General features: G+C 38.6%; 1 protein-coding gene and 1 non-coding gene across 2 annotated transcripts in view; both read right to left on the reverse strand.

Moving 5' to 3' along the window:
- RSPO3 (R-spondin 3) overlaps positions 1–23,914 on the reverse strand; it is a 94,423-nt gene that overhangs the window by 23,450 nt on the left and 47,059 nt on the right. The gene's annotated exons all lie outside the window — the stretch shown is intronic.
- On the reverse strand, positions 19,434–19,506 carry TRNAC-GCA. The gene has a single exon. It is a non-coding gene; the product is annotated as a tRNA-Cys (tRNA).

Consider the following 23,914-nt stretch of genomic DNA (forward strand, 5'->3'; position numbering starts at 1 on the left):
TGGAACAGCTCAGTGGCAGGCAGAATAAGAGCTTCCCAAAGCTGTCCATGTCCTAATGCTAGAGCCTATGAATATGCTGCTTTACAAGGTAGATGGAATTAAGGTTGCTATTCAGGTGACTTTGAGATGGATAGAATATCTGGGATTATCTAGGTAAGCGTAGTCTAATTTCACAAGTCTTTGTGTATGCATGTTGGGTCGCTTCAGTTGTGTCCGACTCTTCATGACCCCGAGGATTGTAGCCTGCCAGTCTTCACTGTCCATGGGATTCTCCAGGCAAGAATACTAGAGTGGGTTACCATGCCCTTCTCCAGGGGATCTTCCCAACCCAGGGATTGAACCTGGATCTCCTGCTTTGCAGGTGGATCCTTTACTGCTGAGCCACTGGGGAAGGCCTCATGAGTCCTTAAAAGAACTTAAAAGGCAGAGGCAGAAGAGAGAGTCAGAGATATGGTATGGTTAAAGACTCAACCTGCCATTTGTGGCTTTGTAGATGGAGTAAGAGGCCATGAGTCAAGAAATGTGGGCAATCTATACAAGCTGGGAAAGGCAAGAAAATGAATTCTCCCTTAGCACTTCTAGAAAGAGATACTGCCCCTTGGACACCCTGATTTTAAACTGATTAGGCATGTATTGGTCTTCTGACATAAGAGAATTATAAGATGATAAATTTGTGTTGTTTAAGACACTAAATTTTGGCAGTGATAGAAAACTATTATGAGCCCAAACTTTGTAACGGTTTTCTTATATTTAAGCTCATAAATATATGCCAAAATGGTTTTGAAGGCCATTGTTTTGCTATTTAAATGCTCTAGGAAACTTGAATGGATCGTCTTGGTTTTGAAGAACATCTCGCTTGTCTACACAGACTTTTAGAACATGAGCACCATACGTTTCTTTCTGGCAACCTTTTTCCTGGACATTTGGAGAAACTGAATTCACCGATGATCAAGTGAAAAATAGTAGATCAAAAGCAGCCAAATGTCAGAAATACTAATTTCTTAAAAAGTTCATAACCTCTAACATTTATCTAGCTCTTGTGAGAACCAAAAATTTGCTTCTCCTGAAAATTATCTGATTAATTTTAAGACAAAGTTGTGAAACAAGATGGGTCCTTTCCATCTTATTTTTACATGTATGGTGAATACATTTTCTGCATCAATTTGTGAACAAGGATTCCTATTAAGCAGAAATTCATCTGGAGTATATCATCTGCAAGATCAGCTTGAAGAGAAACGAAAGAATGTAAAAACAGGGAGATTCTTTAAGAATGAAATTATGCCTTCCTCCAAGTGCCCTCACCAGTGTGGTTATAGAGCTTCAGGGAATTTATTCCAATGTTTTCTGAACTCACAGTGTTCATTGCTTTACTTCTTCCTATCAGAACCTCCTGAGGTCAGAAAGTTTTGCCCTTTTCAGAGACTTTTTTCAGCCAAATGAAGGCTTCTGAGCTAACCAGAAATCAAAATGGGATGCTGCATTATGTCAGAACTGCATGTTTAGTCTGCTTTCTTAGAAATAATCAAGAAAAGTTAGATGTGAAAAGTCACAGATGTTCCTTTCCCAGCAATATTTTCATACTTTTGAAGCATACTATGAAAAAATCTAGTTACAATCTAGAACAATATCTATTTTGTATATCCACATATTTTATTGATTTATATAAGTTAACTAAAGATAAATATCTTTTGGAAATGTCTAAGATTATATAATAATATGATTCTATCATATTTAATATGTAATACAAGGCAATAAATGTTGTTTCATGTTGATGTTGACCCTTAACCCAGCATGTCTTTCTTTGAAAATTCATAGGAAAGAGATATTCTACTATTTATTCTGACTTCTGTGAAGTGTTAGTCACTCAGTCATGTCCGACTCTTTGTGACCCCATGGACTCTAGCCCACCAGGCTCGTCTGTCCATGAAGTTTTCTCGGCAAGAATACTGGAGTGGGTAGTCATTCTCTTCTCCAGGGGATCTTCCTGATCTAGGGATTGAACCTGGGTCTCCTGTATTGTAGACAGATTCTTTACTGTTTGAGCCACTAGGGAAGCCTATTCTGACTTACAGTTGAGCATATTTATAGCATGGAGAATATTTTTAATTTATTAGACTTCCAATCATTTTAGGAAAATCTTTGAAGAGGTACCTAAAAACTAAGTTGCCCAAAATTTAATCATGTTACTTGTCTTTCGTTTTTATTATTATGTGAGAAAACAGGGCTCAGTTTTAAGCTGCCTTAAGATATATATTCTGAGTTTAGTAACTAAGCATGTGTATATATCTTAGAGAATCTCAAGGAGTTTTTGTAACATTTAAAGTTGTTGTTCAACCCAAATTCTACAAAAGTCACTACTTGTCGACTTAATGTATAAACTACTGTTTAAAAATATATACAGTGAAATAAAATTAGTTAACATTTCAATATTTGAATTAAAGATAACTATAGACTCTTTCACAGAATGTAAAGTCCTAGAGAAACAGTTAGGTAAATACCTATTAATATTCTATGAATGCCAGATTCATTAAACACTTCATTCTATTTCAGAAATGAGTCAAAGGACTGTAACCCACAGTGTGAGACTAATACTAGTGAAATAAAACTTATTCTATTCAGTCATTGAAAAAAACTCAGCAAACCCCAAGAAACAAAAACAAAACTTTAAGACCACTATTTGGCTGTCTCTCCCTCCTTTCCCTGGACAGCCATTAAATAATTGACTTTTGAGGAAAAACAAACACATTTGTAAAAAGTTTGGCTTCCTGTGAGTCCTTTCTCCCTTTGTCTTTCATCTGTCTTACTCGTTATTAGAAAAAAGAGAGAGAAAGTAGATGCAAATCTTCTTAATTTACATTTTAAAAACTTCTTTTCAGTTCCTGTTTAACCAATTTAGTTGTTCACCCAACTCTGATTATTCATCTTTATAGTTCCTGACTTACTCCTCACACCTTATCAGAAATTCTAATTAATATAGAGTTCAGTACTTGTGATCAGAACTTATTACTGGCGTGGAATATTTGGTGCCAACCATAAACTAATTTCAGATTATGTCTGTATCCACGTCCTCTTTTTGACAGGGGACTATCTTCTGCTCGGAGCAAATATACAGGTCCTGCCTGCTGGATGGCCAGCTGGGTTTAAGAAGGAGGCAGGACCTCATGGTTGATAGATACCAGATGAATGTGCCTCTTCTGTACAGCTGAGATATGGAATTGTTGTTGGTGACCATTTGGTACAATCTGGTAGCTTGAAAGGCTGGGAATTCACATTCGTGATAATTTAAGCAGATTTTAGTCTCACTGGCTTATTCCCAAGAATTGGGTAACATGTTATAGCTTTTGATGATTTGTTGGTTATTTGTTATTCTTCTAAATTCCCAAAGAATGAGCAAAATATCCAGTGGGAACACTGACGTGAGCAGCAGACTTAACAGTCAACTTTTGTGAGCCATCAGCCGTGGCATATCACAATAAAAACCCCCAAGGCAGGCCAATTTTTGGGTCAGAACTCTCTCCAGTTAGAGCAAGGCTCTACCATTAAGAAAAGAACAAGTTCAAAAGAAGTCTTGGTTTAAAATGTAAGGTTTGAGAATCTTAGTAGGGTGGAGGGGGGTGGAAGCAGGTAGTGTTTATTAGGAGTAAAAATTTGCTGTCATGGAGAATCATAGGGATTATCAAGAGTATTGTAATTCAGCAACAAGGAATTCATATCTTGTAACGAGTGCCACCTGAGTTAAATGAAGATAAACTTGAACACTTTTTTGTGTGCTGCATTCCATGGGGTCGCAAAGAGTCATACACTACTGAGCTACAGAACTGAACTGAAACTTTGACTTTTATTTGAAATTAAATAAATATATAAACCCTAGAGTAGAATATTTCTTCTTTTATAACGTATCTTGAGGTTTTTCACTGTCCAAACCCTGGATTATTATAAATTCATCCTAAATTACTTTCTGGTGATTCCTAAGATAAAGTGCTCCCCCCACCACCCCACTTCCTAGATATTAAAACACATTATGTTCTTTTAAAGGCTTATTCCCTCCATGTGTTTGGCCATATTAAGAATAGTCATGAAAAATAGCTGATCTAAAATAAAACAAGTGGGACTTTAGGACTCAAAGAAGCTGATAGTTAGGAGTGAGCATTTAGGTCTATTCACACACAGAAAAAGGAAATAACAAGTTCCCTGACACTGGAGCGTCAATTTCTTTTGTTACAGGCTTGCACTTCAGCTTCTTTTTCTGCTTAGTCATTGCTTTAACTCCCACTCTGAGATTAATTGCATGACCCTTGGAGATGAATGGTCTTCTACTTAATCTTAGCCAATGCAATCTGGACAACCTCAGGGTTGGTGAGGCTCCTCTTGGGTGGTTTTTCATTTGTTTTAAGAACATTAAAGTATCTCATAAATCTATATTTATTATATTGGTGAGTAATCTATTATAATTAAATATGAAATGCTGAAGACAATGTTAAGGTAACATTGGGGTCACAAACACTCTTTTTATGGTGGTTTCATGGCTGCAAAAATACTCTGGAGTTTGCCTTTGTCTTTATGTCTGCATCTGTTTAACATTACGAAGCATCCAACAGCATATCATTTTCAAATGGGCACTTTGTGTTTTAAAATAATAGTGATCTTTTTGATTATAAATACACACTGCTTAACACAAAAAATTTAAGATGAATCTTGGAGGGAATACGGCTAATAATACCCTCATTCAAAATGAAGTGTCTTCACTCACCAGTATTAGAAAATTTGGTAAGCCAGTCTTAATAATACCATATTTACGAATATTTGGGGTTTAATACTAGATCTGTTCCTATTAGTTTTCAGATTGAGACCAGTATGGAGATAAAAGAAATTAAGTAATAAAAAAAAAATTCAGCTTAAGTATGTGAATTTGGAATCTATGTTCAGAACAAACTATGATAAATATGCTGAAATTGACCTTTGCAATATCATCAGGGAGAAAGAGGATTTGTTATGCAAATTAATACTGAAACAAATGGTTGTTTTAGAAGTGTTTAAATTATCAAAAAATATAAACTTTTCCAGTCTTTTATATCATTTACAAAAAAAAAAATTTCATCTTACAAGGAAGTATTATTTGATAACTGAACCAGCTCTCCTAACCAATTTTCCACTTGACTACAATAGGTCAATCATATGCATTTGAGGAAAGTGTCACAACTGCATATCGTTCAAACATGTTCTGTAATTCACACCAGGAAAGCTATTTCTTTGGATTTTCTGAGTTTTCAGTATTTAGCAGATGCAACCTCTGCCCCACCCTCCACTAACCCCAACAAAACTAAATACCGTGCTTTGGGACTTTCTCTTCAGTAAAAGGACTCAATTTTCTAAGTCAGACAGATGAACAAACCAAAACAAATGGGCATACCCAAAGATAAGAGACACTGTCAATTATAAGGGTAAAACCATGAATCAACAAATAACTCATACTAGGAAAATAAATGCTAGAGGAAAAATGAATTATAGAACATAATGAGAGTGAGGCCATTTCGGTAACCTGGGAAAATTATTACTTTTCGTATTTAAATGTGCTACAAAATCTATTCACTAAAGAGTTTTAAAATTGAATAAAGTTTCATGCAATTGTACCTAAAGTCAGGGATACAAACAAGTTACTCATAATGATTCCCTGGCTAGTTTAATGCGTTAAGATAAAGTTGCCCTGAGCAAGCTTCTTTGTAAATCTAAACACTATTTCTATCAGACATTCTTCCAAATTGGTCTAGGAAAATTTTACTGAGTACTTCAAATGGAACTTTATTGTATGGCTGATAATATATACAAATAGATCATACAATGGACTTGGTTTAAAAAAAATGTAGTTGGTGACTACGTTTCCAGTTCTCTTGACTCCACATGTATTATTTTAATAACTTTTTAGCACATGCATACTTAACTTTTGAGGAGAATGAAGTAAGACTGCTGCTGCTGCTGCTGCTAAGTCGCTTCAGTCGTGTCCGACTCTGTGCGACCCCATAGATGGCAGCCTACCAGGCTCCCCTGTCCTTGGGATTCTCCAGGCAAGAACACTGGAGTGGGTTGCCATTTCCTTCTCCAATGCATGAAAGTGAAAAGTGAAAGTGAAGTCGCTCAGTCTAGTTACATTCTAATGGTGCCAGAGAATATGGGTGTGTGTGTGTGCTAAGTTGCATCCAACTCTTTGTGACCCTATGGACTGTAGCCTGCCAGACTCTTCAGTCCATGGGATTCTCCAGGCAAGAGTACTGGAGTGGGTTGCCATTTCCTTCTCCAGGGCATCTTCTCCACTCAGGGATCAAACTTGCATCTCCTGCATTGACGGGCAGGCTCTTTACCACTAGCATTACCTGGGAAGCCCTATGGTGGGAGTGAGGTCAACTTGTAAAGCCATGGTCTTCATGTTCCCACAGGACAGTAGCAACAAAATAAAATCCAGCAAAGAAGCAATTTCATAATGTATCTATTACCCTGCTTTTTTAACATCCCATGTTTCTTTTGCTCTCTTCACACCTCTTGTTCTTTTCCTGATGGGAGCATATCCACCATTCAAAAATGATATTAAATGAAGTATTTGTAAAAACACATGTGCGAGGCCAAAATGGCAAGCACCAATTTATTCTTATTTCCATGAGGCCATCCTTGAATTTGAAGATGTCTAATTATGTTTCATGTGCTCTAGAAGGCTTAATAGATCACTAGTAGGTTTTACCACATCTTAATTCTGAAAATCTGTATATAATTGAAAGGAAACATATCCATGTGTTTCTGACTAACTTGCCATTAGGCTTATTTTGTGAGCTCAATTTCATGTCTAAAAAATATTTAAAAGCCTCTTTAAATTGTTAAGCTTTTGCCAAGAGCAAGGTATCACAAACATGCACACCATTAGAAGTGGGCTGGTCTTTGACAGCCCAAACTAAAGTCTGTAAATAGATACCTAATAAAACTACTAGAGGAATTATATGCTCCCATCTTTTTGCAAACAAACAGCTTCCTGCTCTCTCTTTCCCTACCTGGAGGAACATGCTATATATATAATGTTAGAAATAAACTCTTCTTCTGTGACAGTCAGTTTCAAAGTTAAGCTACTATATTCTAGGAGGAATTTTACACCATTGCCCTACCCTCAATCTCACGTGCCTTCAGCAGATGTCTAGAGCAATTGAGAGCAGCATGTGATTTTTCCATACAGTCGTGAGTTCCCAAGAACAAACCAAAAGTCATGCCGCATCTGCTTTATTCCTACATGCACATTGTGTTCTCTCTTGGAACTCTATCCTCTTACAGCTTGCTTCAGGCTTGGAAGCCTCCTGGGCTGGGAACTTTGCTCCACGTCTGGCGTATTCACTGATTCACACGACACTTAGGAGACATATATATTTTGTAAACCGAGTTGCAAATCTGAACCTCTGAAATACATTTTTGTTTTTGTGAATTTCATTTTGTCTTGTTATTTTATAGTACTTGGATGAGGTATTATTTTTAATAACCTTTTAAAAACCCCAATGAGGATCTTTATTAGGTTCCATGTTTAAACATAACCCCATGAAAACTGCATGTAAGGCACTTAGAGCCTGAAGGTCACAGACTATTGACAGACAGTGTCTTTGTTTAGACAGTGTGATGCTGCGAACATAACCATTTACTCCATTTGAATGCGATGTTAGCAATTTGTGAAAAACGTTTGACTTTAAAACAGCAGTGTGATTTGAGGCAAAAGGCCAATTTGCTCATTAAGTTCAAGTTTGTTCTTTGAACAACAGAATGGTTGTAAAACAGGAAAGATTTAGCAGATTTCGTGGTAGAAATAGAAGGTTCTCAATTTTACCAGCAATAAAATGACAATAAGAAATAATAGCTAATGCCAACCACATGTCTGGTGTGTATAATTTTCAAAGGTCGGAAAAATATAAATAAATGGTCATCTTGAACATGTGGCAAAAATGTTGAAAGACATAGCATAGAAAGAAGATTGGATTAACAGACAAAATATCCACATTCTAGTCCTGAATCATCTATTTATTAGCTAACACTCTTAAGGTTGTTATAAACTTTTTTCAGCCTCAGTTACTTGAAATCTCACTGATCTTGGAGTCAGGTCTGAGTTTGAGTTCTATGTCTATAGCTTACTATGTGTGATTTATAGTCACCTACTCACATGCATCTGGTCCCATCACTTCATGGGAAATAGATGGGGAAACAGTGGAAACAGTGTCAGACTTTATTTTTTGGGGCTCCAAAATCACTGCAGATGGTGACTGCAGCCATGACATTAAAAGACACTTACTCCTTGGAAGGAAAGTTATGACCAACCTAGATAGCATATTCAAAAGCAGAGACATTACTTTGCCAACAAAGGTCCGTCTAGTCAAGGCTATGGTTTTTCCAGTAGTCATGTATGGATATGAGAGTTGGACTGTGAAGAAAGCTGAGCACTGAAGAATTGATGCTTTTGAACTGTGGTGTTGGAGAAGACTCTTGAAAGTCCCTTGGCCTGCAAGGAGATTCAACCAGTCCATTCTAAAGGAGATCAGTCCTGGGTGTTCTTTGGCAGGACTGATGCTAAACCTGAAACTCCAATACTTTGCTACCTCATGCGAAGTGTTGACTCATTGGAAAAGACTCTGATGCTAGGAGGGATTGGGGGCAGGAGGAGAAGGGGAAGACAGAGGATGAGATGGCTGGATGGCATCACTGACTCGATGGACGTGAGTCTGAGTGAACTCCGGGAGTTGGTGATGGACAGGGAGGCCTGGCGTGCTGCGATTCATGGGGTTGCAAAGAGTTGGACATGACTGAGCGACTGAACTGAATTGACTCACTTGCACCCAGGTGGCTCAGTGGGTAAAGAATCTGCCTGCAATGCAGGAGGTTCAGGAGACTCAGTTTCAGTCCCTGGATTGGGAAGATCCCCTGGAGAAGGAAATGCAACCCACTCCACTATTCTTGCCTGAAAAATCCCATGGACAGAGGAGCCTGGTGGGCTACAGTTCAAAGGGTCAGAAAGAGTCAGACACGACTGAGCGACTAAGCACTCAAATGCAAAGTCTCAATTTCCTCATTTTTAAAATGGAGTTGATAGTAGAAATGCAGAGATACCTGAAATAGTTAAAAGAACTACATGAGATAATTATGCAAACTGCCAAGATTTAGACAAATCATATTGTTAGATCACAACCCCATCAGAAAGAATATATGTCAATGGATATGGTTATTGGGTTTGAGTAAAGGATATACAGCAAGGATATACAACCTAACTAAATTATTTTCTAGCTTTCTTGCCTGGAGAATCCATGGACAGAGGAATAGTCCTTAGGATCTCAAAGAGTTGGACACGACTGAAGTGATTTAGCATGCATGCAGGCAAGGATACAACCCAAGCAAATTATTTTCTTTGGCTTTTTGAAAATGGTAATTTGTGGCCCACTATAATTACCCTGCCGCTAAGTACTTCAGTCATGTCCAACTCTGTGTGACCCCATAGACGGCAGCCCACCGGGCTCCCCTGTCCCTTGGATTCTCCAGGCAAGAACACTGGAGTGGGTTGCCATTGCCTTCTTCAATGCATGAAAGTGAAAAGTGAAAGTGAAGTCACTCAGTCGTGTCCTACTCTTAGTGACCCCATGGACTGCAGGCTAACAGGCTCCTCCATCCATGGGATTTTCCAAGCAAGAGTACTGGAGTGGGGTGCCATTGCCTTCTCCGATGCCTTACTCTGGAAAACCATTATTACTTCTTCATTAATAACTAGAAGTCTCATCTCCATTTTAATCATTTTATCAAGTTCCGAGGCATAATGAAACTAGGAAACTGAACTACCCCACCCTTTAGTGTCCAGCAGTGAGAAAATTCTTCCAGTTGTTGTGCAATTTAGTGGGGCTCCATGGAATATTAAGATTTAAACCAACTCAGAATTTGAATTTTTTAAATAAAAAATCGACTATAAAAGCTAAATATGTTAAACAATCCGGTTTTAGACTGTAATATCAATAATTAAGGATTTACTAATGATTCATAAGCCTCCTTTCCAGAGAAATGTAGGTTTGTGAAAAGGCCTTTTAGTTTAAAGGAACAGAGTTTCATGGCAAATCCAATATCTAATATCATGAATTAAAGACAGTTTTATGTTTCCTATGGAACTTTGGGTTTTTGCAGTTAGAAGATTCTGGATCATGTGTTGGTAGTTTTACTCTTTTCAATATTCCAAATACATATATTCAAGTCCTTTGGGTCTTAAACTAACTTATTTTTTTAAATTTAGTATTGCACACACATTTTTAGTTAAGCAATAAACATCTGTCATCTGCCATTTATTAATATTAATTATAAATGGTCAGTGGCTCATGGGATCCAAGTACAGCAGCTGAGATTTTTCTACATCTGACCTCCTTAGAGTTTATATAAAAAGTGTTCAGAGTAGTTCTCCTAAGCTCCTAGCCAATTTAAAGCTGGTTTGTAACCTAGTGCTTTCAATTCTGCATCTAGCAATTAAAAAAAGGAGAATAAACGACAAAAATCCTGAAAAAAAGCATTGTGCTAGGGGATTAGGTGGAACAAATAACAAGAATATGTCCCGGGACATATAACAAGGGACAAATAACTGGTCATAGGAAACACCCTCTTCCAGCAACACAAGAGAAGACTACACATGGACATCATCAGATGGTCAATACCGAAATCAGACTGATTATATTTTTTGCAGCCGAAGATGGAGAAGCTCTATACAGTCAGCAAAAACAAGACCAGGAGCTGACTGTGGCTCAGATCATGAACTCCTTATTGCCAAATTCAGACTTAAATTGAAGAAAGTAGGCAAAACAACTAGACCATCCAGGTGTGACCTAAATCAATCCCTTATGATTGTTCAGGGGAATTGGCAAATAGATTCAAGGGATTAGATCTGATAGACAGAGTGCCTGAAGAACTATGGACAGAGGTTTGTGACATTGTACAGAAGGCAGGGATAATGACCATCCCCGAGAAACAGAAATGCAAAAAGGCAAAATGGTTGTCTGAGGAGGCCTTACAAATAGCTGTGAAAAGAAGAGAAGTGAAAAGCAGAGGAGAAAAGGAAAAATATACCCATTTGAATGCAGAGTTCCAAAGAATAGCTAGGAGAGATAAGAAAGCCTTCCTCAGTGATCAATGCAAAGAAATAGAGGAAAACAATAGAATGGGAAAGACTAGAAATCTCTTCAAGAAAATTAGAGATACCAAGGGAACATTTCATGCAAAGATGGGCACAATAAAGGACAGAAATGGTATGGACCTAACAGAAGAGAAGCTATTAAGAAGAGATGGCAAGAATACACAGAAGAACTGTACAAAAAAGGTCTTCATGACCCAGATAACCACGACGGTGTGATCACTCACCTAGAGCCAGACATCCTGAAATGTGGTCAAGTGGGCCTTAGGAAGCATAACTACGAACAAAGCTAGTGGAGGTGATGGAATTCCAGTTGAGCTATTTCAAATCCTAAAAGATGATGCTGTGAAAGTCTTGCACTCAATATGCCAGGAAATCTGGAAAACTCGGCAGTGGCCACAGGACTTGAAAAGGTCAGTTTTCATTCCAATCCCAAAGAAAGGCAATGCCAAAGAGTGTTCAAACTGCTGCACAATTGCACTCATCTCACATGCTAGCAAAGTAATGCTCAAAATTCTCCAAGCCAAACTTCAACAGTACATGAACTGTGAATTTTCAGATGTTCAAGCTGGATTTAGAAAAAGCATAGGAACCAGAGATCAAATTGCCAACATCCGCTGGATCATCGAAAAAGCAAGAGAGTTCCAGAAAAACATCTACCTCTGCTTTATTGACTATGCCAAAGCCTTTGACTGTGTGGATCACAACAAACAGGAAAATTCTTCAAGAGATGGGAATACAAGACCAGCTGACCTGCCTCCTGAGAAATATGAATGCAGGTCAAGAAGCAACAGTTAGAACTGTACATGGAACAACAAACAGACTGGTTCCAAATCAGGAAAGGAGTACGTCAAGGCTGTATATTGTTGCTCTGCTTATTTAACTTATATGCAGTGTACATCATGCGAAATGCTAGGCTGGAAGAAGCACAAGCTGGGACCAAGATTGTCCGGAGAAATATCAATAACCTCAGATATGCAGATGACACCACCCTTATGGCAGAAAGTGAACAAGAACTAAAGAGCTTCTTGATGAAAGTGAAAGAGGAGAGTGAAAAAGTTGGTTTAAAACTCTACATTCATAAAACTAAGATTATGGCATCTGGTCCCATCATTTGATAGCAAATAGACAGGGAAACAGTAGAAACAGTGAGAGACTTTCTTTTTGGGCTCCAAAATCACTGCAGATGGTGGCTGCAGCCATGAAATTAAAAGAAACTTGCTCCTTAGAAGAAAATCTATGACCAACCTACACAGCCCATTAAAAACCAGAGACATTACTTTGTCAACAAAGGTCTGTCTAGTCAAAGCTATGATTTTTCCAGTAGTCATGTATGGATCTAAGAGTTGGACTATAAAGAAAGCTGAGTGCTGAAGAATTGATGCTTTTGCACTGTGGTGTTGGAAAAGACTCTTAAGAGTCCCTTGACTGAAGGAGATCTAACCAGTCCATCCTAAAGGCAATCAGTCCTGAATATTCATTGGAAGGACTGAGGCTGAAGCTGAAGCTCCAATACTTTGGCCACCTGATGGGAAGAACTGACTCATTTGAAAAGACCCTGATGCTGGGAAAGATTGAAGGTGGGAGGAGAAGGGGGTGACAGAGGATGAGATGGTTGGATGGCATCATTGACTTGATGGACATGTGTTTGAGTAAGCTCCAGGAGTTGGTGATGGACAGGGAGCCCTGATGTGCTGCAGTCCATGTGGTCGCAAAGAGTCTGACAAGACTGAGCGACTGCACTGATCACCTCTTTAACCTCTGGTAGAAAATAAATGCATCAGTTCATTAACACTATAGAGATTTTTGTTGTAGTACTAAGAGCAAAGAAGAGGAAAACATTTTGCTATCTAGGTGTACTATTATGGTATATTGGTAGTATGCCATTCTGGTATCTATACATGCCATATCATGTATACACTTACTGACATTAAAAATAATCCTTTTGTGAAAATTAACCAAAGACAATAAAGAAACAGCAAATCCAGAGTTGAACTGAGATGTTTTGGTTGTCAAACTAGTTCAGCACTCTTTTACTTAAGTCGGTTGACACTGCGTGTATTAAACTACTTTGACAACAGTGAACGCAAGAAGAAATGATGATTCTATGAGCAGATAATCCTTTGAAAATGGAGGAAACTCTCACAAATGGAAGGAAAGGGTGATAAGGCAGGACACAAAGCAAGTGGAGGGACACCAAGGGCATGAAAGATGGGAGGAAGCCAAAGGTCCTAGGGAGAGGAATTAAATAGGAAAACTCCCTTTTCCTACACACTTCAAAGAAAAATTAGAAAAACTGGACAAGTGTGCATCCACCACCAGTTTGTCCAAGAAATACTTTACTCAAGTGCATCTTAACTATTGAAACAAACCAATCTGAAACAAAACAAAATTCGTTTATGAGCTTAGAGTTGGTTGGAAACCAGAGGAGCATAATATCAGAGATTAACAGTTTGTACTTATTACTTTGAGGAATATTTCACTATTTCATATGTCTACAGTCCATAAAAAAATAATTAGCTATCTAATTAGCATTCTCCGATAAATTAGGATAATACTTTTTGTTCACAGGTTGTAATTAATTAGATATATATACATTTCTATGACTCATTTTCAGAATTATCAATTACTCATGTTTTCCAAGTGTGAATTCAGTATACTGATATTTTCTTGCCCAAAATGTGATATTATTTAAAAGAAAAAATTCAGTGAGGTATTTCCTGGTGGTCCAGTTGTTAAGTAGCTGCCTGCCAAGGCAGGGGACATGGGTTCAATCCCTGGTCTGGGAAGATTCCACTTGTTGCTGGGCAACTAAGTCTGTACACCACAATTACTGAGCCTGAACTTTAGAGCCCATGAACTGCAGCTACTGAAGCCCATGCACTGAGAGCCTGTGCTCTTTAACAAGAAAAGCCACTGCAATGAAAAGCCCACGCATCAAAACTAGGGAGTAACCCCTAGCCTCTGAAACTAGAGAAAGCCTGCCTGCAGCAATGAAGACCCAGGGTAGCCAAAAATAAATAAAAAATTAATTACTTTTAAAAAAGCAATGAAAAATGAGTGCCACCATGTTTCCAGACATTAGTTGTCACATAAGACAAGAGTAAAAGGGATATCTCATTTAAAAACGTACATTTTGCATTGAGATAGAAAACATAATTGGACTCTGTTCACAAACCATTTCCTAAATTTGATCTCTTGCAAAAATTACAAAAGTTGGCTTTTCCAGCAGAAACAACAAATAAACAAAACAAGCTTTTACAAAACATATTTTTCAATTATGGCAGCTTGGGCTCACAAAGGATAGAGTTATGACCGGGTGGTGTATACACAGTATAAACACAAGAGTTCAGTAATTAGGTTTGAGTTAATCTTAAAGTTCCAGTGGCCTGGTGCATAATCAAGCAAAAGGTCATTACCCATACTGGTGGTAAATTTCACACAGAACACTCAGCTGCTAGAAATGGAAATGGACATGTCTTTACTTTAGCCTGCACAAATCAATCCCAGAAACCATTCATATGAATAGTGGATTCTATTTCTATTCATTTGAGAGACCATTTACTTATAAAGAAAGGTTTATAGCAAACCAGAAAAATCAGAAAAAAAAAATCAGTTAAAATATTTGCATTATGCTGGACATGCTTGTCCAGTCTAAAATAGATGAAGTAAAACTTTGATTACACTTTTTTACTTAAACATTTTTTTTTCCATAAATAATATTGGATAGGGATTACCCTATAGAAGAGTACAAACTTTTTAATTTTGGGCTTCCCTGGTTGCTCAGATGGTTAAGAATTTGCTTGCAGTGTAAGAGATCTGGGTTCGATCCCTGGGTCAGGAAGATCCCTTGGAGAAGGGAATGGCTACCCACTCCAGTATTCTTGCCTGGAGAATTCCATGGGCAGAGGAGCCTGGAGGGCTACAACACGCTGAGCGACTAATATTTTTGTTTCTTCAGCCTAGCAGTCTTATTTCTACATGGAACTGCCACTCAAATGGCCCATGTGTCCCTTGGCTTCAACAGTGGGCGTGTGACTGAGGCAGACCAATCACAGCACTCCATTTCCTCTGCCACAGTGATGGGTTCAAGGGTAGACACATGAGTCAAGCAGGGTCAATTTGCATCTCCCATGTGATTGGATGAATGGATGCTGAAAGAGAGAGCTTACTATCCTTTTGGACTGAGAGCAACCTGGATGTAGACTTAGGGCTTCTCCAGCCAAGCTTTCCCTGTGAGTAGAGACAGACTCCCTGTAGCAGGGGAGAACAATGCCAATAAACAAACACAAACAGAGGCAGGATGAATTGAAATGCCAAGAAGGAGGAAAGAAGATGTATCCAATGATACCGTTTGAGCACTTAGAGCAAGCTGTGTTTTCAGCCAATAGGTTCCTTTTTGCTTAAAATTTGAAATCTGTCATTTTTAAACATCCTAGTGAGTACACAGAGGGTAACAGTGAGCTTGGTGAAAAAGGACTATCACTGAAGGATAAATACTCTGACATACACTGTTTTACTCTTAATAATGACAACATTTGCAAATAATTTTTTAAAGAAACTTAAAAACAGTAAGAAAAGTGATAGAAAACATTTCCGATTTAGGACATGAAGAATGAGGTGCTTTAAGCCAAAGGAAAAACGAATCGAATAGAAAATAAAATGGAAAGTGAAGTACATGTGAAGAAGAGCAGAAACCTAGTAGAATAATGGGTTCTGAAGAATTTATACTCATTTTGCACATGTCACCGATAATAGCCCACAGGTGCCAGCCACTGCGCTAGAATTTTATGCTTGGGTTTGTCCATTAGTACAAAAGTACACCATAATCTATGTGGGGTCTGCTTTGATAGTAATGTACGAGAATGAAACCATTCAAGTGATCTTTCCGTTTCATGATGCTAAAAATGATAGGGTTTTAACGTAAACAAGTTTGAGAATGTTTCTGTTTCAGTGAGGTCAGGGAATTTCATTGTAACCTGGTTGTATTGGCTTGGCGTTGTAACCTTGGTTGTATTGGCCTCTTGGGAGGCGGGTGGATAGAGGTAACTAGTCTTTTCTGTCAGGCCGTTAACAATCTACAAAGTTAGTCTGTAACACTTCTATGAAGTTACCGGAGTAGATAAAAAAAGAGAACAAGATAATAATCTATGGAAAGAATAATTCTTTTGTGCCTTCAAATGTGAGGTGATTTCTTTGCCAAAGAGGTTTCAGCAACACCAGCAGTTTCAAGGAGTGACTGTGTTTGGGAGGTGGGAAGGAGGACAGGAGCATGAAAGGAGGAAGTGTCTTTTTTGCCGGAGAAATGTTTACTTTGTAATTAGCAAAGGACAAGAAGGCCCTTTTGGAAACTATACTTGGGGGTCCAGAATTTAAATTTATGCTGATGCTCCCTGAGGCTCTCTCTAGGGAACCCTCCTCATTGGCAGGGATCTCAGCTGGCTGGAACAGGCTGCACACGAAGCCAAGGTCTCAGGGTCATTTCTCCGAAGAGCCCGTTAACGCAGCTCTGTTCCACAACTACAAGCTGTACCTTTAACCCTACTCAGTCATCTCACAAGCACACATTAGCACATCGACATGGTGGTCAGAGAGAAAAAGATTTGCCTGCAGACCAAATAGAAAAGCAGGCAGAGATCGTTTGTTCTTGCCAGCATAAACAAATGTTTTTATAAATGCAAACGAATGAAACTGCAGCTACTGACAGAACAAATCCCGATGAAAACTGTCCACACAAGTGGATGCTACACGCGAGCTGAGCATTGATGGTCTTTGCTCTGTGGCCCAATATAAACCATGATGGGCTCCCCCAGTGGTTCAGTGGTAAAGAACCCCCTACCTTCCTGTGGAGGAAACGTTAAGAGACATGGGTTCGATCCCTGGGTGGGAAGATCCCCTGGAGGAGGAAATGGCAACCTACTCCAGTATTCTTGCCTGGGGAATCCCATGGGCAGAGGAGCCTGGCGGGCTACAGTCCATGGGGTCGCAAAGAGTAGGACACGACTGAAGTGATTTAGCACACACACATAAACACACTTAATAGAATAAGAGATTCACGATAGCCGAGACTTCTGTCTTTCCTACCCACTGCTATTGGGTTGGCCAAAACGTTCATTTGGGTTTTTCTTAAGAGTGTGTGGAAAAACCTGAATGAACTTTTTGGCCGACCCCAAAAGTGCTGAAAGTGCCAAGCATAAGCTGGTGCTTTAATAGATATGTGTTGAGTGTATGAGGGTTTCTTGACTGGCCTTTTAAAAAATTATTATTAATATTCCTACTCTTCCCTTTACAAACTAGAAAGTATAATAGAAATAATCTATACACTATCTCCTGTATCAACTGTTGAGTGTGTTTTTACAAAGGAAGAGACATTACCTTAGACAGGAAGACAATGCTGAATAAAAGAGCAGTCACACTCATCTAACTACAAACAAGAGAACGACCTCTGTGGTAGATGGAAAAAAACGGTTACAGTTCTCTACTCATCCCTGTATATACATACCAAATCGCAAAGTAACTCTGGGGACTTCTCCCTGTAAGAGGGGATATCTATTTCTTTAACTCTTGAATCAGGACTGGCCTTGTAACTTGCATAGACTAACAAAACATGGTGGAAATAAAATTGTGCCAGTTCTCAGCACATACTCAACAGGACTGCTTCTCTTCCTCTTAGAACATTATAGAATTCCTGGCCACCTTGAGGATGATAGAAATAGCAGTTTCCTCTGTGCTCAACCAGTCTACCACATTAGGGAACCAGCCAGAATTGCACAGTGGATCCCAGCCCACACTGCCCATCCACATTTATTGTTTTAAGCCTGTATGTTTGGGGGTTATTTCTTATGGAGCAAAAATGAACTGAAACAGTTTCATCCCAACACACAAGATGTAAACAATGGCACGATCACTGCCTGGTTAGAGGCTGAAGAAGGCTTTGTATACTACAGCTACTACTCGAGTCAACATCCTGACCAATGTGCACTATGTCACACATACCAATGGGTTGAAAGAATTAGATATTTATAAAAATCACAAAAAAAGAAATCTCAGAAAATATAGGCATTTGCAAAAATAATTTATTATAAAGAGTTAGTATCAAAATGATTTTAGAATAGAGATGCTGCAGTGTATGTTCCAACACACTGGTGAAGCCTAAAAATGATTCTTCTACCAGCAGAGACTGCACAGATAATAGTGATACTTAAGTATTTCACACTGTGAATCATGTCCATTGTGAATTTTGACCACTATGAATAGCCCTCAAATCTCAGAGAACCTACAAAAATGGAATGGTACAAACTTGGTATTAATTTTAATGAGATAACAACTTGGCTAAATTATAAAAAATAGTATAGTACCTGGGATTGCAAAACATGAAATGAAAGGCATCTTACCTTCTGCAGAACTTTTGCATTAACAGAAGTTTAAGAATATACAATGCAATTGTATTCAACTTTTTCATTAACAGAGATTAAGAATATACAATGCAATTGTGTTCAAAGCAAGAAACCTAATAACTGTCATTTCACTTTTTTTCAAAATCTGTCTAGGTGCTGGATGTGACCCTTCAGTTCCATTATTACAGAGGGGAGTAAACTGTACAAATATAAACGAGCTTAGCATTGTCTTCACCCCACAAACCTGGGCAACAGATAATGCCTGCAAAGATCCTGCCATTGTAATGTCAACGTCAGAGGAATCAATGAGAGAAACTGGGGCCTATCACAGAGGCAAACTCTTTTAACCATATGGATAATACATTTGGACACATGGCTGTGGAATTGGCAAGTTGATTTGATGCTTCAAAGATTAGGCTGGAATTGGCAGGAAAGAAACAAAGTGGAGTAACCGTTGCGTAACATAGTGAAGGAAAAAATACATAATAAATAAATCAGTGCATAGGCCATGTGTGAACGTGACTGAGATGGATTGGAAGATGAGCCACGTTTTTATGGGGTCTTTAGGGATCAGTAACAGTAGCATACTTGTATTAATATTAAAAGCCCCAAATTTGTATTTGGTGATAGCATATACAAACTGTAATCTTTTGGTCAGTAACAATGGTACTCTAAGTCTAGTTTGAGTATTTATAGAATTTAGAGATAAAATTTTGAAGTATTAGGTTAAACTCTAGTGAAAGTGAAAGTCGCACAGTCATGTCTGACTCTTTGCAATCCCATGGACTGCAGCCTGTCTGGTTCCTCTGTCCATGGAATTCTCCAGGCAAGAGTACTGGAGTGGGTTGCCATTTCCTTCTCCAGGGGATTTTCCCCACTGGGAATTGAACCCAGGTCTCCTGCATTGCAGGCAGATTCTTTACCAACTGAGCCACTAGGGAAGCCCATGAAATTGTTAATATTTGACTATTGACAAGCAAAGTAAGAGCTAGTCCCTGGTGGCTTAGACGGTAAAGAATGCAGGAGACCCGGGTTTGATCCCTGGGTCTGGAAGATCCCCTGGAAAAGGGAATGGCAACCCACTCCAGTATTCTTGCCTGAAGAAGCCCAGGGACAGAGAAGCCTGGTAGGCTATAGTCCATGGGGTTGCAAAGAGTCAGACATGACTAACACACACACATTTATGTGCAAGAAAATGGCAGTTTCATGTGGTTTAACCGAATAGACAGGAAAGCATTACAAAACAAAGATGACTACAGTCACATAATTAGTCTTGGTGAAGAGAGAGCTATGGGGCTTTACTGGTGGTCCAGTGGTTGGGAATCCTTCTGCCAGTGCAGAGGACACGAGTTTGATCCTTGGGTTGGGAGGATCCCACATACCGTGGGGCACCTGAGCTCGTGCACCACAGTGACTGAGCTGGAGCTCTAGAGCCCACATGCTACAACCACTGAAGCCTGTGCTCCTAGAGCCTGTTCTCCACAAGAAGGGAAGCCATCATAACAGGAAGCCAGTGCACTGCAACTAGATGGCAGCCCCCACTCGCCGCAACTAGAGAAAGCCGTGTATAGCAACAAAGACCCAGTGCAGCCAAAAAAATGAGCTAAACATTTACTAAACAAATGACAGCCCTCTCCACTGGGGACATTAGATGAAAAGCTGGGTTTAGCCTTTAAGAGAAAGGCCACACATTTATATGAAGGACCATATCTCAGAATGAAAGGCATTATATATTTGCAATAGATTACTTTTCTTAGAGGCTTTAAACATAGCTAAATATTTTTGTATGGTACTGGAATATTTTAAATTCAAAGTGAAAGTCGCTCAGTTGTGTTGGACTCTGGACTTGTAGCCCACCAGGCTCCTCTGTCCATGGAATTCTCCAGGCAAGAATACTGGAGTGGGTTGCCATTCCCTTTTCCAGAGGCTCTTCGAAATCCAGGGATTGAACCTGGCTCTTCTGCATTGCAGGCAGATCCTTTATTGTCTGAGCCACCAGGGAAATTGGGTGGCAAAAACTTCCCCTCTGTTCCACCAAATTGTTCTTGTCACCAAGGTTTGCACCATGCACAGGTTTCCATTGGTGGCAATGAAACCTTGCCTTGGTTGAATGAAACCTTACATTGGTTCTTCACAGAATCTCAACAAAAAACCATTTAGGTAAGGGGCTGACTAGACCCTAAAGAAGGATCACAAAGAGAAACTGTTGAGTTTACACCAGGGTTTCTCCTCTTTGGCATAGTTCAGTTCAGTTCAGTTCAGTTGCTCAGTCGTGTCCAACTTGTGACCTCATGAACCGCAGCACACCAGGCCTCCCTGCCCATCATCAACTCCCGGAGTCCACCCAAACCCATGTCCATTGAGTCGGTGATGCCATCCAACCATCTTATCCTCTGTCATCCCCTTCTCCTCCTGTCCTCAATCTTTCCCAGCATCAGGCTCTTTTCACATGAGTCAGCTCTTTGCATCAGGTGGCCCAAGTATTAGAGTTTCAGCTTCAACATCAGTCCTTCCAATGAACACCCAGGACTGATCTCCTTTAGGATGGACTAAACTGGCAGATAATTTTTGATGTGGGGGGCTGTCTTGTGCATTGTAAACTATTTAGCAGCCTTGCCCCACTAGATGCCTCTAACTGTGACAAGAAGATGTATACGCTGGGGAGCAGACTCACGACTGGCTGTAAACCAGTCTTTAATGCCATCCTTATCTCAGCTCTCTATTTTGTGGAATTTTCTCTGACATGTCAAAGGGCCAGTGTACTGACTGTGTGCAGGGAAAGAGCAGAGAGCGCCCTCCCTCCAATGCTTAAACAGGATGAGTGTCTGCAGGCCAGCTGGTCTTCCTCCATGAGGTGAAGGTGGTGAGAGGACATCACCGAAATTCTCTAAGCCAGTTGGCATCCTACAATTTTGAGCTAATGAAGCCTTCTATTTGGATTTTGAAAACGGTTCCAAAAATTTTGGCTAAATGTCTTGTTTTGAATTTGAATGAATTTTTAATATGAATCCTTCCTGTAGAAAACTCAACTCTTCATCACTGGGGTGGTTGTTACAAATATTTTAAGAAGTAAACCAGAGGACAGGGGCACAAACCTGGGAACAAAGTAGATTCACTTTTTATTTCCTTCCTTTTTAAAAAACTAAATTTGCTGTAATTTTAAATATAGTGCTCATGATAAATATAATGCATGTGTATAATACTGATATTTAAAAACATGATTAATAATTTGTAAGTTAACTTACAACACTTTTCTTCTATGTAAAACCTAGTAGAATTTTACAACTGGACTTAATTTTGGGAAGGCACATAAGGTGACCTACAGTACGTTCAAATAATGCAATAATTCCCATACTTGTTTCTTCCCTGGAAATGTCTGGATATTTTCATTTGTTTATATTTTAATGGATTCCTTTTTTCCTCCTCTGCCAAGAAGGATGCTATTTCTTTCTTTACACCAAGAAAGTAGACCCTGTCCCCATTTTTTCCATGACTCTGTTCTCTCTCCTTTCTATACCAAGATCATGTACTACATGTAATTAATTAGGATCTTGTTCATGCAATTCACCAAAGGACAAAATTTCTTTCATTCTTTGTAAATTTGTTCAAAACCCAGTATCTATCGGAAATTCTCTTCAGTTAATTAAAGGAATCTACATATGAATGGTTTTGTGAGGACTTCCCTGGTGGCTCAGACAGTAAAGCGTCTGTCTACGATGCGGGAGACCCAGGTTCGATCCCTGGGTTGGGAAGATCCCTAGGAGAAGGAAATGGCAATCCACTCCAGTACTATTGCCTGGAAAATCCCATGGACAGAGGAGCCTGGTAGGCTACAATCCATGGGGTCGCAAAGAGTCGAACACGACTGAGTGACTTCGTTCACGTTCACATATGAATGGGAAACATTTTGGTGATCTTCCCTTCTTTGCATCTACCTTCCACTCCAAACAAAAAAATCACTCTTTTGCATCAAATGCAAACATATATATACTTCCCTGCTCTGTTTCACTTCCCCTTATCTAAGATGGTTAACCCAATATATCAAAAGAGTTAAAAAGTATAATTTGGAAACCATTAAAAGTGCATTTTCTCCTTGCTTATTTCTATTTCAAATACATTGTTTCAAGGCATATGTGATACTAGTATATGTTATGTTAGCCCTCATAATCTCTTAAAATACATGTTACTTACCTGTGACATTTCAGATATATATAATTCAATTGAGATATACTCAACTAGAAACTACTGCAATAGTAATAACTTCTTATAAAAGTTTATAATTGATGGAGAAGTTAAGAGTGATTAAAATGCTGCATGTCAGGTAAAAGGGAATAATCCTAAATGTGCAAGCAAGTAGTGTATCAGAGAAAAGTTTAGATTTGGGGCTACAGAAAACACATTCATCGTCTTGGATTAATTTATGATAATTATTCTAAGCATGAGAAGAATATCAGTAAGAAAAATGTGTAAATGTGTAAGATTTTGCAACCAACTTTTCATATATATATATGTGAAAATTTCATGTGTATAAATATCCATTTTACAACAAGAGTAATCCACTCTGTTACTAAAATCTAGTTCTTATTATTCAGCTTCTTCTTTGTGTACATTTTGAAAAGTCATTTCTGGATCTTATCATTCTTCCCTGGAGACCTTGCCTTTGGCAATTACAACACAGCAGAAAAAATCCTGAACACATGCTCCATACCTTTTCCAAATAAGAATTATCTACCTCTGTCTATTGTTAACCTCTTAGGCAGGGATGATAGATATAAATTTAAATTCAAGATTTTCAGGCTAAATTTTGTTTTATAAAGCCTTATCTTTTAGCTTACTCATATGGAAATGCTCAGCCATGAACCTAGAAGATGTTATTTTGTAAATCGACAAGGATTTAGGTGCAGCTCAAGTAACAGCTCTTCTAGTGGTAGGATAAATCGTATCTTCATCACTTTATTGTGTTTATATTTATCATTTTATTGTATAGCTCTGAGATATACAATATAAATGAGAAGGCTCTGGGTAGTAGTATGATTTTGATGTGATTTTTGCTAGAGTGGCAAGTTCAGAAGTCATAATTACTTTTCTATTTGGTTTCTTCATATTCAAATAGATATTTATTTGACATTTGAGTTATTATTAGGAGAAGTTAAGAAAATCAATAGATTAGAGAAGTTAAGGAAAGAAGAGAAAAGTGGTTTCCTTCCTATCTTAACTTTCTAGATAGGCTACTTGAGAAAATACTTTTGACAGACGTATAAACACATGTATACCTGTGGTGGATTCATTTTGATATTTGGCAAAACTAATACAATTATGTAAAGTTTAAAAATAAAATAAAATTAAAAAA

Source organism: Bison bison, unplaced genomic scaffold (genome assembly GCF_000754665.1).
Source record: "Bison bison bison isolate TAMUID 2011002044 unplaced genomic scaffold, Bison_UMD1.0 scf7180017864473, whole genome shotgun sequence".
Lineage (NCBI taxonomy): Eukaryota > Metazoa > Chordata > Mammalia > Artiodactyla > Bovidae > Bison > Bison bison.